We start from the raw sequence: 16,058 nt of genomic DNA, 5'->3' as shown, positions 1-16,058 counted from the left end.
GAGGCGCCATTTCGGTCCCCACCCTTGCCTTGGCCCAGGCCGAGCCAATCACGAAGCGTGTGTGCAGCTGTGCGCGCTGCAGGTGGGGTGACAGCAGATCTGCCCGGCGTGGCGAAGCCATTTTCTGGGCGGAATTGCAGTCATCTCCTCTCGTGGTCTAATCGCCGTGTTGGAGAGTTTTAGCCATTCTTTTCCCACCCACCCCTTCCTTTCTTCTCCATGGTCTTAACTTGATCTTCCAGGGGAACTGACACGGACAGTCTGATGGGGGCAGGGTGGTGCCACAGGGAACAATTGACCCGGGTCCAGTCTGGCCCTGATCCCTATCATAATCCATAACTCAGCCCCAGGCCTCAATCTTTTCATCTACAAAAATGGAGCGAAGGGTTAAAATTCGACTATAAAGAAGCATGGGCGGGGTTCTGGGAAAACGGGTTATCTCAATCTGTCCTTACCCAGTAAAACTGGAAATATTCACAACGTGTCTGACAATTCTTTGTCAGGAAAACGCTTGCAACACCACCTACTGTATTCAGGGAGGTTGGTGGCTCCCACCTCATCTAATAACAGATCACCCAAAGGGCTCAAGGGCCCACAACTGGGAATGTGTAAATAAAATAGGGCGCCTAAAAAACGAGTCCTTATATCACAGTGAGAAGGAATAAACACCTCTACTCATTGGAACATGGATGAATAAGGCTCAAAATATAAGTAAAAGCAAAAAGTTGCAAAAATAATTTATAATACAAGTTTTGCAACACATCAAAGAGAATTGTTGATTTTCTATGGTTATGGGGGGGGAAGGACAGAAAAGATACACTCCTAACTCATGAGAGTGGCTGTCACTGGGAGAGGGGCAGGGAGCTGGAAAAGCAAGTAGAGGTAAGAGGGAACTTCAGTCTCTTCTCTAATATTCTAATTTTTTCTCTTAAAAATGGCCATTCAGGCCTGTGCAGTGGTGCACACCTGTAATCCCAGTGGCTCAGGAGGTTGAGACTCCGGAGAATCATTAATTCAAAGCCAGCCTTAGCAACAGCAAGGAGCTAAGCAACTCAGTGAGACCTCTCTAAATAAAATACTAAGTAGTATTTTACTGGGGTCAGTGGTCAAGTGCCCCTGAGTTCAGTCCCCGGTACCCTGGGACTGGGGGTGTAGGTCAGTGGCAGAGTGCTTGCCTGGATTCAATTCCCAGTACCCACCCCTCCAAAAGGCAGTTCATTCACATATAAGGAATTGCAAATTGTATATTCATAAGGAAAACACTGAAGACAAATATGTTCAAATGTCAACAATGGTTAATTCCAACTAGTGGTAGTAATTTCTTTTTTCTCCTTTGTACTTTTTTGGTTTTGTTTTAGTATTTGGGGTGTGAGTGTGAGTGTGTGTGTGTGTGTGTGTGTGTGTGTGAGTGTGTGTGTGTGTGCGTGTGCGTGCACGGGTTGGGATCAAACCTAGGGCCTTGTGCATGTGAAGCACTGCTCAATCAGTGAGCTACACCCCCAGCCCTTGTTTTAGTTTTCAACACACAGAAGTCAAGAGTGACCCATCAGGAAACTTCCCTCAGCTCAGAGTCTGTGATCTTGTGATTCTAGACAGTCATCCTTAAAGTCCTAGCAACCCCACCCCACCCCAAAAGGCTTACAGGAGTAGTGGCACTCCGCCCTGTCCTCAGTCTCAAGTTAATGCCCCTTCCACTTGAAACCTATGGCTGGTGCCGCGCAAATCCCCACAGTTTCACTGAGTTAGTCTCTAGTCAGTCTCTCTCTCTCTCTCTCTCTTTCTCTTTCTCTCTCTCTCTCTCTTTCCCCCTGGGTATTTAACTGCACTATATCATATCCTCTCGCTAGTACCCTCTTCTACTTTCTCTCTGCCTGCAAACTTCCTTCAGTTCTCATATCAGCTGTCCCTTCCTCTCAAGAGGCCTCCCCTGCCTGGGTTGGGGCTGCTCCTCCATGCACGTCCCTCAGCACTCAGAGCAGATGATTTATTTACTGTGCACACATAGGCCAGGGACTTGCCTTCTGGGCCTGACAACTCATAGTTGAATAAATGGCCAGTCAGGATCAAAGTGACAAATTCTCTGGATTGAATTCTCTGGTGCTCCTTCTAGAAACTCTGAAGTTCCACTTGCTCAAGGTAAGAGACAGAACAGGATATGAACTCAAAAGACTTTGGCTCCAGAGCCCACACGCTTAACCCTTACGCTCTGAACCCCTAATGCACTCAGTTTACTCATGCACCAAATATGTACCGAAAGCCTTCTATGTGTCAGGTACTGTTCTTTAGTAATGAAGAAAATGGACACAGCCCTATTCTCATGGATCTTACATTCAATGCAGGGGCTAAAGGTGGAGGAGACACAGAAAATAAATAAGTTAATTCCTGTTATAAGAAAGATGAAGTATACAGGGCAATGAGGGAACAGGATGGAAGGTAGAGGAAGATCAGGTCAGCTTTGGACACACTTAGTTTGAAGACAACCAAGTGAAGATGCAGAATAGGAGTTGGTAAGTCTGCAGTTCAGGATATAAACCTAGGAGGACATGTAAATTTGGAAGTCAGAAGGGTGTGGTGGCATACATCTGTAATTCCAGCGACTTGGGAGGCTGAGGTACAAGGTTTGCAAGCTCAAGGCCAGCGTAGGCAACTTAGCAAAACCCTATCTCAAAATAGAAGTTTTAAAAAGGACTGGGAATGTGGCTCAGTGGTAGAGCACTTGCTGAGCATCTGTGAGGCTCTGAGTTCCAGCCCAACACCGCACATATGCACAAAAGAAAGAAAGAAAAGGAAAGGAAAAAGGAAGTCAGTAGCACAGACGATAGTCAAAACCACAGAACTGGCTGAGGTCCCCAGGAGAGTGACGGGATCTAGAGAATGCGTCCAGGTTGAGTTCTGTGGGGCTTAGAGGCGAAGGAGACAAGGGGACTAATAAGGAATAGCCACTGAAGTAGGAGGAACCTGGAACGAGTGTAGCATCCTGGCGGCCAGGTGAGTATAGTGGCTCAAGGTCAGCTGGCGCAAAGACGATGAGAACTTGAAATTGCCATTGGAGTCAATAAGACAGATCTCATGGGTGATCTTGACGTGAGCTATGTCTACAGAACCGTCAAGCCCAAGTCTACGAAGAGGGTTAAAGAGAAAGGGCGGAGAGGATCTAGAGACAGCAACAAAACAGCCCTTTCGGAGAGAGCACTGTTACAATGGACGGCGAAGAAATGGGGGCTCTGAAGGGAAAGGGTCGCCAGGCAGAGCGAGTTGCAGCGCATGCGCACGCTGGCCAGGTAGAGTGGGAAGCTGGCGCAGGAGCGGGAGGTGCCACAGGTGTGCGCGCTTCCGCCCCTCTTTCTCCGCCTTCTCCCCCTGCTCTCTTCTCCTGGGCCGGCTTTCCCATCTTGCCGTGAGCACCTCCGTGGACCTCGCTCTGAGCAGACAGTACACCGACTCCCTGTTCCTGGGAGGACTTACCAGGTTACCTTGATCTTTCTTTGCACAAAAACAGTGCTCTCTCAGGCCACCAAACAGGATTTTTTCTGTCCCAAATGAGGATGCATTGAGCGCGTAGTCCCCAGGGGCCTGTTGTCACCTCCCGCATATCCTTTACCTTTTCTTTGCTGTGTACCTGAGAACCAGCTGGATTGTAAGGACAGGGACTCCACATGATGCTTCTCTGGGCCCCCCATGGTACCTGATTGGGTGTCATGCAGAGTTTTCATTCAGTCAACAGGCATTGAGTGCTGGAGTGTTCCAGATTGACAGTATCTGCCCTCAGGGAGCTCATGGTCCAAAAAGGAAGTAACTAAAGAATAGCAAATAGATTCAATGCCATGCTAGAGAAACGAGGGTGTGGTGGAGGCCTAAGGAAGGAAGAGGTTAACTCATGGGGCGTGGCCAGAGAAGGCTTCATTGAGGGGTGGCAATCAGAGGGCACTTGGGAGGTGGCCAGGAGTTCTAAAGGCTGGAGGGCAAAAGATGGGAGAGGCAGGTGGAGGAGAGCACAAAGGCCCGGAGGTGCCACTTGGCACTGGGGGACGACAAGGTTTTTCATAGGGTTGTACATGGTGGGGACACAGCAGGGGTAGTGGGAAAGGACCGGGAGAGACGTGGGCAAGAGCTGGGCTGTGGAGGGCCTGGTGTGCCATGCCAAGAAGCTGCCCTTTTACCCGACAGGTGCTGGGTGAAGTGGAAGGACAAGGTCAGAACGTAGGGAGGACCCGGTGATGTTATAGTGGAGCCAAGTCTGACTTGCCTTCGGCTCAGGATCTTAAACAGATTTTCTGTATATTTATTTAAAAGTCAGGAGATGACGTAAAAAGTCCCCAAATCAACCCCGAGTTCCAGTGACACATGTTTGCTTCCTCTCCCCTCTTTTCTCTCGCAAGGCATCCATTCTCCTCCACCTGACACCCCAGCCACCCCCACGTTCCTGGCTGGAATTCCATTTGGTGTAGCCTTTCCCCCTGCCTGGAAGGGGTGCGATTTCAGCAGCCCTCCTTTCAACTTTCTGTGACAGCCGTAACCTCACTTCTCACTGACTTGCTAAGATTGCTGATAATGCCAGTCACTTGGAAGCCTTCCTTGCAAGGGACTGGGAACACACTTTCCTGCCAGGCCATGGAAAAGAGCGCCTTGGAATGGCCCAGGAGTTTAACGAATCGAAAGAAACTAGTAATTCCTCCATTTTTAGGCCCACAGGAGCCCATGCAATAGGGGATGGGGTTGCGGCTCAGTGGTAGAGCGCTTGCCTAGCATGTGTGAGGCATTGGATTTGATTCTCAGCACTGCATATAAATAAATGAGTAAAATAAAGGTCTATTGACATCTAAAAATATTTTTAAAAGAGCCCATTCCATAAATAGACTAGTCTAAAATGAAAACCTCCTCTTAGCTCCACGTAGGAGGAACAAATGATCCATTTGAAGTCCCAGAAGTCCAGCAGAGGACAAGATCTGCACCCCACTACTGCTTGCATTTTGATTATTTGGAAAAGGCTGGTTGGAGAAGACAATAGACAGCAATCACCCCAGCCATCTCATTAAAAGAAATGTTACCAGCTAAGGAGACAAGATGCTACACGCAAGTTGGTATCCTGGGTTAGATCCTAGGACACAAAAGGACCCCAGTGGGAAAATGGGGGTTCCTATTAAAGTCAGCTATTTAGTTAATAGTATGGTGCCGATGTTAATGTTGTAGTCTGGATAAATGTACCATGATTATGTAAGGTGTTAATATGAGAGGAAGCTGGCTAAAGGGTGTGTGGGGACTCTGTGAACTGTCTTGGCAACTTCTGGAAATGAGATTGAAAATTAAAGTCTAGAACAAATAAAATACATTAAAAAAAAGAAGAAGAAAGAAACAGCACTGGAGTAGTACTTTTTGAATTTGCAAGAGACTGCACTCTAGAACACACAAATGTGCTATCTGACCTAAGCCCTAAGTGTCATTTTGTGGCCCAAAGTGAAAAAATTCAACACTTGCTGAGTGTCTATTCATGGCATGGTAGAGATACCAAGCCCTTGTCATACAGAATCCTACCCTCAAGGGGCTTAGTCTCCAGTGAGGGGGACAGACACCTATAAGGATAACTACAATACCACTACCACATAGTTGTGGGGGTCAGAGAGATTAACCAAGATCTTGAATTGGGGAGAATTTATTTGTGTGTGTATGTGTGTGTGTGTGGTACTGAGAAATAACCCAGGGAACTCTGCCAGAGAGCTACCCGATCCCCATCCTTTTTTTTTTTTTTTTTTTTTTTTTGGAAAGAGGGTCTCACTAAGTTGCCTAGGCTGGCCTTGAAATTTGTGATCCTTCTGCCTCAGCTTCCGGAGTCGCTGGGATTACTGGTATACACCACCACGTCCGGCAAGGAAAGAATTTCAATATAGATGGAAACCCAGGGACCCAAGGCTGAAGTTCTTTCCGATGGACTGTCCCTTCTAAATTCATATACTGAAGCTTACTCATCTTGCCGTATGTGGTATATGGAGGTGGGGCCTTTGGAACGTGATGAGGTCCTGGAGTGGAGCCCTCATGAATGGAGTTAGTGCCCTGATATAAAGAGAAGGAGATGTCTCTCTCTGCTTTCAGTCATGAGAGGATAGGAAAAGATGGCTCTCTACAAACCAGGAAGCGGGCCCTCACCAGACACCAAGTCTGCTCCTACCTTCTTTTTGGACTTCCCAGCCTCCAAGACTGTGAGAAATAAATGTCTATTGTTTAAGCCACCCCATGCCTGTGGTATTCTATTACAGAAGCCTGAACTAAGACAGCTGGTGTCAGCAAAACACTGGGACACACAGGTATGTGGCTTTTGAGGGAGCCAAAACCCAGCAGGCAAGAAGTTTGGGGGTAGTGAGAATGAGGGCAGGGGTCCTTAAGACAGGAGGACATAAGATCTGGGAAAGTTACAAAATTCTCTTTTTATTTTTAAAATATAATCCTCCCCAAGGGCCTCAGGCACACTAGGCAAGTGATCTGTCACTGAGCTACATCCCCAGCTTAGCTGTAGTTTTTTGTCATTAATAAAAGTAATACATTAAAAAAAATAATAATACTCATTTTAAGGAATTTAGAAAACCCAGATGAGTACAAAGGAGAATATCAAACTCAATTGTCCTTTACTCTCCAGAACTAATATTTTGGTGCATTTTCTTCACTATATTTTGTTCCTTGTTGAACTCATAAGTGGACACACAGTTGGGTGTCCTTTCTTTGTTTCTTTTAGTACATCACAAACCTTTCCCCATATTACTAGAAAAGGGAATCTTGGGACTGGTGATACAGCTCAGTGCTGGCCTAGCATGTGCGAGGCCCCAACCCTGGCTTCCAATACCACCACTGTGAAATAGTAATGAATGAAAAAGGCCAGGTGTGGTGGCACACACCTGTAGGCCTAGAGACTCTGGAGGCTGAAGCAGGAGGATCCCAGGTTTGAGGCCAGTCTCAGCATTTGGCAAGACAACATCTCAGAATAAAATAAAAAATAAAAGGGGCAACTGAGTGGTAAAGCACTCCTGGGTTCAATCCCCAGGACCAACACCCCTTCTCACCCTCTCTATACCCTGCAAAAAGAAAAAGAATCTTAAAGCAGGAAAAGAAGTCAATTCATCCATCTCCCTCCTAATGCAAGAATCTAGGTCAATGTTCCTGATGGCTGACTGGCAAATCTTTGAACACCTTTTCTAGCAAGAATCTCATACATTATGAGATCCATTCTGAGATTCCTCAAAAGACTAGAAATGGAACCACCATATGACCCAGTTATCCCATTCCTTGGTATTTATCCAAAAGAACTAAAATCAGCATACTACATAGATACAGGCACGTCAATGTTTATAGTAGTGTAATTCACAATAGCCAAGTTATAGGTCCAGTTCAGGTACCCATCACTAGATGACTGGATAAAGAAAACATGGTATATATACACAATGGAGTTTTACTCAGTCATAAAGAAGAACTAAATTATGGCATTTGTTGATAAATGGATGGAAATGGAAGACATCATGCTAAGTGGCATAAGCCAGACTTAGAAAGTCCAGGGTCAAATATTTTCCCTTATAAGCAGAAGTTAGAGCAAAATAAGTGGGGGGAAAAAGGGTATCCCATGAATATAGAAGGGAGATCAGTGGAGCAGAGGAAAGAGATAAGAGGGAGAGGGAGAGGGAAGAGGGACAGGAAAAAGGAGGAACTACAGAATGAAATTGATCAAATCATGCTACATACATAAATGAATATACCACAGTGGATTTCACCTTTATGTATATCTATAAAGCACTGATGAAAAAACTATAAATAAATAAATAAAAGGAAGACTAGCTTCACAGACTTGTCTGGGAGACCCATCTCCTAGACACTCCCCAACTTGCCCACGTTGCCCTTTTGAGGGTCTTGCTAAGCTGTCAAGACTAACCTCTGGCCTTTTACCTACCCATCCCCACCACCGGAGGTTCACCTGCCAATCCTCCACTGGTAGCCAGCAGACCAACTGCAGATGGCCAGTGGATGGCCAGCTGTTGCCTGGAAGTCCACTGTCACAGTACCTGCAGGTTTGATTACACGTGGCTGCTGCCATTTTGAGACAACAGCCAGGACCTGTAGGACCCCTGGCCAGACTAACTGAGCCCCATCTCCAGGACCCCTCAGTCCCACCAACCACATCCTGCCTCCAGGACCCCTGGCCATCCACGCCCACATCCCTAGATGCAGCTCCCCATTTTCCAACACATTTGGAAGCCAGAGCAGCCATCTTGGACTATCCTGGAAGTGGAAGCTGCCATCTTTAGGTGGGGCAAATCCCACCCTGAGACACCTGCTAGAGACTGGAAACTCATTGTCAGCTACCTCTCATGCATCAGGCTACTGAAGACTGGGAGGTTTGAATACTATATAACTGTTATAGTGTAATTTTTTTTATTTTTTGAAAAATTTTAAGTTTTTATTTCTTTACTTTTCTTGCTCTTTTTTCCTTTTGTTTACCTATTTCCTCAGAATCTCTTTTTCCCTTTTCTCATGCTAACAACCAACTTCTTTTGATTATACTTTCACTCTTTCTACAATCTAGAATTTCTATATACTCTTTTCTTATCCCATTAACAGGTATATCCTACACCCCTCCCCATCCTCTTTGTCCTCCATTAGAAACTGCAGACCTTATTGCAAATCTATCTGTTATACTGTAGAAAATAATTGAACTCATTCTCTCTGTTTATTATGACAATATTGTTAATATCTTCATAGGGGCTATTTGGTTTAGGGTTGCATATTGTCTGTACTGGGTGCTGCTAATATTGATCTCCTCCTTAAAGAAGAAGTTTTGGAAACCTATAGGGTCATTATAAGCCTATGGGGGGGAAACTGCAATACCCCAAATCTGTACTGCTAGAGGAGAAGGTATGTGAACAACATGAAAAAAACAAGGGAAGAAAAGGATCCAAACAAACCTAGCTTCTATATTAATAGAATCCAGTGACAGCATGGTAGAAGAAATGTCAGAAAAGGAGTTCAGAATATACATAATTAAAATGATTTATGAAGCAAAGGATGAGATAAGAGAGCAAATGCAGGCAATGAATGATCACTCCAACAAGCAGTTGAAAGAGCAACTTCGGGAAGCAAAAGATCATTTCAACTAAGAGATAGAGATTATAAAAAAAAAAAAAGAAATTCTTGAAATGAAGGAAACAATAAACCAAATAAAAGGAAGATCAATAGAACAGGGGGAGGAAAGAAGAAAGTCCAGAAACTGAAATGGAGCAAATTATATTCCATGCATGTATGATTATATAAAACTGTGCCCCAATATTATATATAACTATAATGCCCTAATAAAAAATAAGAAACCAAAAGAGGTCCATTCTGTTGCTAAGTTCAATAATGACAGAGTTTTTTATTCTGTTCCTGTCTCTCTCTCTTTTGTTTTTTTTTTCTTTCTTTTTTTTTTTTTTTTTTTTTTTTTTTTTGTTAATAATAGGAATTGAACTCAGAAATTGAATACCAATGCTTCATCACTGAGCTACAGCCCAAGCCCATTTTTAATTTTTTTTTCAAGACAGGGAGACAGGGTCTGGTTAAATTTGTCTGACATCCTTGAATTTGTGATTCTCCTGCCTCAGCCTCCTTCAGTAGCTGGGAATACAGGCATGCGCCATTATGCCTGACTCTTCTGTTCTTTTGATAGTCCTTCCCTATCACCATCGTCTTTGAGAAGGCAAATCTTCAGATGTATCAAGAATCAAAGAGTTGGGGCTGAGGATGGAGATAGCTCAGTGGTACAGCATTTGCTTAGCATGCACTGGGCCCTGGGTTTGATCCCTAATTCCTCTAGGATAAAAAAGGAGTCAAAGAGTTGCCAAGTGTGGGTGGTGCATGCCATAATCCCAGCAAGTGACTTGGAAGGGTGAGGCAGGAGGATCTGACATGTAGTAGCCAGTAAGCCTCTGGACCTTGGGCAAATGTCTGAAGTGCTCCCTATTGCTCCTGCATCTCTGAAGTAATAGGGCTAGTCTAATAATACAGTTCAGAGTGATACTCAGCACAGAGTTGGAGCCAGGCTGCAAAAGCTGTGCCCCTTCCCCTCATTGGACCAGTGATCTCATCTCTGCAGGCCGGCCACTGCTAATGTCTGCAAACCTGGGCAGGAGTGTTCAAGGGAAGCCCTATACCATCTTGCTAAGTGTCTGAGAGTCACAGATTAAGCTAACACTGTTAGCTTAAGAAACTGTTAGCTAAGAAACTGCATGTTGTAGGGCTGGGGAGATATCTCAGTTGGTAGAGTGCTCGCCTCGTAAGCGCAAGGCCCTGGGTTCGATCCCCAGCACCACAAAAAAACTGCATGTTCTAGTCTCCTACCTCCACAATGACCTAGAAAGTCAGGTTTTGAGTTGAGAATTCTTGGGACTCCTTGAGTTGGACTCCTTGAGTTCCATGTGAATGACCAGCTCTGGGCACAGCAAGTTTACCCTTGGAAGGATGTAGGGAATTATGCAGCCTTGGGTACCCAGAAGGTGATTTAGAAAGGCGTGCCCCAGTTCCAGTAGGGAGGTCCATGCCTTTGTGGGGGGCACTACTGGAAGAGGTCAGGGTACAGCCCTCTATTAGTACAGAGTTAGTACAGAGCCTCAGGCAAGGAGTTCATTTGAAATGTCTCAGGAAGGTACTGTCTCTATGCATCAGTTTCTTGAGACTTTCCCTGTTTTAGCACTGAAAGTCCTTCATCCTGGGAAAACCCTTCAGCCTTGGGCAAATTGGTCACCTTTGCTTCCTTATCTTTACAATCTCCTAAGATTGTCATGAGGCTCAAGCAAATTCCTGTGCATAGAATATTTAGCTGTGTGGTAAACATTCCAGAAGAATGTTAGCTATTATTATTTAAAAGGTTCCATTCTGTTAGAGAATTCTACCATCAGAAGCTTCAGGTGAGACAGAGTGGAGACTTGAGTCTGAATGGAAGTTCAAGCCTGGAGGGTGACAGTCTAGCAGAGCCACTAACTGGATGGGGACACCCTGATGTGGGTTGTTGGGAAGATGTTAGTTTACGTGTATCATAAGGGTTTGAGGGCCTTGCAGGGCACCCATGAGGAGAAATTCCTTAGGCAGTTGGAAATGTGGCTTTAGCATTCAGCAGAGAGAGGGAATCCAAGAGGAAAATGGAGAATCATCCCATAAAGGGAACCATTAGAAGGTGCAGCCTTCCATTAGAAGGAAGAGTACGGGTTAGAACACGGAGTGTTGGCCCCACTCCACTCACACATTTATAAAGTGTGCACTTGCCCACAGTTCATTTGACTTGAAAATGCCATTGATTTTAAGTCATACCATTATTTTATGTCCCACTAAGAAATGTGCTGTCAATACTCAAGATATGCTATTTCCCAATTATGAGGCCAAACTGATTTCAAAAATAGAAAAATGTGGAAAGAAATAAATCTTAGACTTAATTAAGATTTATGCCAGCTGAGTGCAGTGGTTCGTGCCTGTCATCCCAGTGGCTCCGGAGGCTGAGGCTCGAGGATCCCAAGTTCAAAGCCAGCCTCAGCAACTTAGTGAGGCCCTAAGCAGTTTAGCAAGACCCCGTCTCTAAATAAAGAATAAAAAGGCCCGGGATGTGGCTAAGTGGTTAAGTAACCCTGGGTTCAATCCCCGGTACCAAAACAATTATGCCAGGCATTGTGTCAGGCATCAGGGAGACAGGAATGAGATACAGAGAGGGAAAAGACCCTGCCTTCAAAAAGCTTCTTGCCTCCTGGTGACACCTGCAGATCCTTCCACAGCAAGACTGACTGAAGCAAGTTCCACAGTACAGGAGCCAGAGCTGTTCTGAAATCAGCTGCTGCTAGTGAAGTATTTATAGGAGTTATTAATACACACAGAATTGACAGCCACGTCTTTCCTGGGATTTCCGGTCCTCCCCCTGCTTTTCCCTAATGCCTGAAATTTCTGGAGACAAAGCCTTTCAAACCATTTTTGAATGAATTGAGATAATGAATTGAAACGCCACATGCTGAGTGTTCAATTGGTACCACTGCTGTGGAAGGCAATTTGGCACGATCCAAATTACAAATGCATCTGCCCTTTGACCCTGAAATACCATACTAGGAATATATCTTGCAGATACACTCACCCACGTGGGAAATGCCGTGTGTATAAGGCCATTCGTTATAGCATTGTTTGAAACAGTAAGCAGCTGGGAATAAGCTAAGAACGATGGACAGAACTCTGACGAACACGATCATGGAATGTTCATATTGTAGACAGCAGATCAAGGACATGCTTGATGTAGGAACAGGGAAACGACCCCTGACGTGTACTGTTAAGTGAAAACTGCTCAACATGGAAGAGTTATAGAAGGTGCCATTAATTATTTATGAAAGGGGTCCAGGACAAGAATACATATCTACACGTTAAGAAACATGGGGGTACACCAGAAACTGGTAACAATCATTTTGGTGAGGGAGAGATAGGTAAAGAACTTAGCAGATAGGGACAGAGAAGGGAGGAGAATTTTTATACTTTACTTTTAAACCATATAAATGTGTTATCTATTAAAAATGTTGAATTAATGGAATTTTTAAAAATACCCCATGGGGTGCTGGGGATGTAGCTTAATGGTAGAGTGATTGTTTGGCATGCATGGGTTTGATCCTCAGCCCTGCAAAGAATTAATTAATTCATTGATTGATTAAATCAAATACCCCATAAGGAGGCTGGGGGTGTAGCTCAGTGGTAGAACATGTTCTTAGCATGCTTCTGGCCCTAGGTTCAATCCCCAGCATCAAAATATAAAATAGGGTTGGGAATCTAGCTCAGAGGTAGAGTGCTTGCTTACCATGCATGAGACCCTGGGTCCAATCCTCAGCACTACTGAAAAAAAAAAAAAAAAAAAAAGGGTCTTTTTTGGGGGTGGGGTACCAGAGATTGAATTCAAGGGTACTTGACCACTGAGTCACATCCCCAGCCCTGTTTTATATATTATTTGGAGACAATGTCTCACTGAGTTGATTTAGTGTCTTGCTTTTGCTGAGGCTGACTTTGAACTGGTGATCCTTCTGTCTCAGCCTCCTGAGCTGCTGGGATTACAGGCATACGCCACTGTGCCTGGCCATAAAAAATATTTTTAAAAATAAAATACCTCACCAGAAGAGTTACCTAGCAACTACCACTCCCACCAAAGGCAGGAAGTCATTCATTCATTCATTCAATAATCTATGGCAGTTGAGAAAATTATCTATCAACCTCTAACAACGATAATTAAGGGTGCAGCATGTGCAACATGCCAGGTGTCGTGCTCAGTGCTTTTGTGATCAGAGGAGTTCCCAGAGAGTGGGAACTCAACTCAGGACAAAGCGCCAAGAAGAGAATTTCAGCAGACAGCAGTCAGAGACTCAGAAACGGAAAGCAGACACACCTTCAAGGGAGAGGGCGGGTGGGTCATCTCCAGAGGAAGAGACAGCAGCCTGTTGGTCTGAGGTGTTAATATTTATAGAGGGACAATGGCTAGGGGCTGTGCTAGAGGAGGTGTCAGGTGGAATTACACACGTTCACACCAGTTTTCCTAAGGCTGGCACATTGCCTTCATGTTTTTATAGGGCGTGGGTCAAGAGCACAGGCCAAGGGGGCTTCCAACTAAGGTCGTGGGCTGGGTTGCCCAAGGGGCTTGTTTTGCATTTCTGTCTTACTTTCAGGTACCTTATCTCTAACCCCCACTATCCACCTCCACACCCCCATATTGGAGGGATCTACTGTGACAGGAGACAAGAGGGCTGCAAAAGTCCAAGCTCCTATCCTGGGTCAGGCCCAGTACTGGGCACTCAGGACACCAAGGCAAAGGCAGGGCCTCTGCACCCTAGGATCCAATGGTCTAGTGAGGGGTGGGGGTTAGGAAAGGGAAGCCAGGAAGTGAGCAGTAGAGCGCAGAGCCTGAGGACTAGGACAAAGGCAGAGAGAGGCTGAGACAATGAGAAAACCTCTCCCACGACACCCTTGGCCAAGGACTAGCCCCGTGAGCAGCAGTGGAACTCAGCCCTATGTGGGAGACAACCCCTGCAGTCTCAGAACCAACAAAGAACAAAGGCTGACATCTCCCTGGGAACAGAGAAGATCTGACAACAGCCCTGCCGGTTTCATCGGTGTAGACATCCCTTCTGGACTTTGAAGCCTGAAGTGCCCTCCTTTAGTTGTCTACACAGATCAAATAATCTGGATGGCTGCCATATCTCGACTTCACTTTGTGCTAATCCATAGTCACAGCCAGCTTCCTAACAATCCGACCAAACCATCTGAGCAGAAGCAAAAATAGTTCTCATGGGCAAAGACAGACAGTTCCAGGACGGGAATGTTAACTCTTTGCTGCCTCTGCATGAGGGAGTGGATCTTGAAGTTAGTTTTAGGAAGCCTTCGAGAAGGGAGATTCTGCCCCCTCCAAAGTGAAGGCTCAGCGCTATTTGTTCTCACCTAAGAGTTGAAGCCCTTCCTATTCAGTGGCTCGCAAATGAAAAGCTACAAAAGCTGACAATAGATAGAGGTGGTCTGGCTCTCAGAAAAGCAACCCCAGGCTAAACAACAGCAGCATCCCAACTCACAGGCACCCCCCCCCCCCACACACACACTGTGGTACTGGGATTGAACCCCCTGGCACTCAACTACTGAGTGACATCCCTAGGCCTTTTTATTTTGAGAGAGAATACCTCTAAATTGCCCAGTTTGGCCATGAATTTGCAATCCTCCTGCCTCAGCCTTTAGAGTAGATGAGATTACAGGCGTGTACCACCACGCCCTGCTCACAAAGACTTTTCTATTCACCGGATCATTCTAGGGGAATTCTTGACCCATCCCCCTCTGATCCCAAGCAGCAGTGAGGATCTCAGGAAATCCTCATCAGGGAGCCTAGAAGGACAAGGTATCTAACAACAAGTGGCATTATTAACAAAAACAACAAACAAAAAATTAAAAATCTACATGAGTTCTAACATCTATAATCCTAGCTGTGGTTTCCATGGAAATAGACATCTGCTCCAGGGAGAAAGAAAAGGTGGGGTGAAGTGGTGTAAGTGCTTTAAAATAATCAGTGTTTTGAAAGATTAATTTTTTCCCTGTCATAACATTAATAGTCAGAAAAGTGAGATTTTTGTGTGGTAATTTCTTATATTTTAAAAATTGCATCAAATGGGCGGGACCTTCCTATGCAAACCTCCAGATCAAATACAAAGACTTCAAGAGAAAAGGCTAGTTCAGGGGGTAACATAACTCTTGGCCTTGGAATTATTGCTCATTTGTGATGCCTGATTGTCACTTCTCAGCAAGGTATTATCCTACTCCATTTTTTTTTTTTAATGATTTCTGAGATTCTGCTCAGAACAGAGACAGATGGAAGCACCTGGCTGTTCTACGGCTAAGTTTCTGAGAGAAGCCTTTCAGGGATCAGAATCTGAATCATTCCTGGTTCTGCTAGCATGCTGGGCATTAGATTGCTAGGGGGGAGGCCGACCCCACACAAGGGCGATTGTTGGAGAAAATGCTGCAACCAGCATATTCCAGGCAACAGCGAATTGCTAATTGTTTTCTTTGTTTGATATTTGCTGCCTGTATGATTCAGTTTTCATTGTCCCGAACACCTATTAATTGTGTTTTATCGCTGGCACGTCCCTAGTGACTAAATAGACATGGGAGCCTTTTAAAATTAGGATTGTTATTTCCAGAGAGTTGGTCAAATGTGTGTCTTGGTTTGGGAACATTAAGCCCATTAATAAAATGAAGGTGTCCTTTCTATTTAGTCAGATTCTCAAAACAGATACCTTGATGTAATGACAGTCACCAGAGACTTGGTCAGGGGAGTACAGGGGCGGGGTCAGGAGCCATGGGCATTTTATTTATTTTTTTCTCATTTTGTGGGGAAGGGAAGGTCAGTCATTCTAAGATAGGGTCAAACCAATGTCCTCTGTGCCTCCGCTGTGGTTCTATCCAGGCCAGAGAAACAGTGACCTTGTGGCTCCTTTTGTTTTCATTCTTTAAAAAGAGCCCAGCACCGCTCAGGGGGAGCACGTGCTCCAAGAACAAAAGCAACA

Source organism: Sciurus vulgaris, assembly GCF_902686455.1.
Source record: "Sciurus vulgaris genome assembly, chromosome: 1".
Classification (NCBI taxonomy): domain Eukaryota; kingdom Metazoa; phylum Chordata; class Mammalia; order Rodentia; family Sciuridae; genus Sciurus; species Sciurus vulgaris.
Note: the sequence above shows the minus strand (reverse complement) of the source record.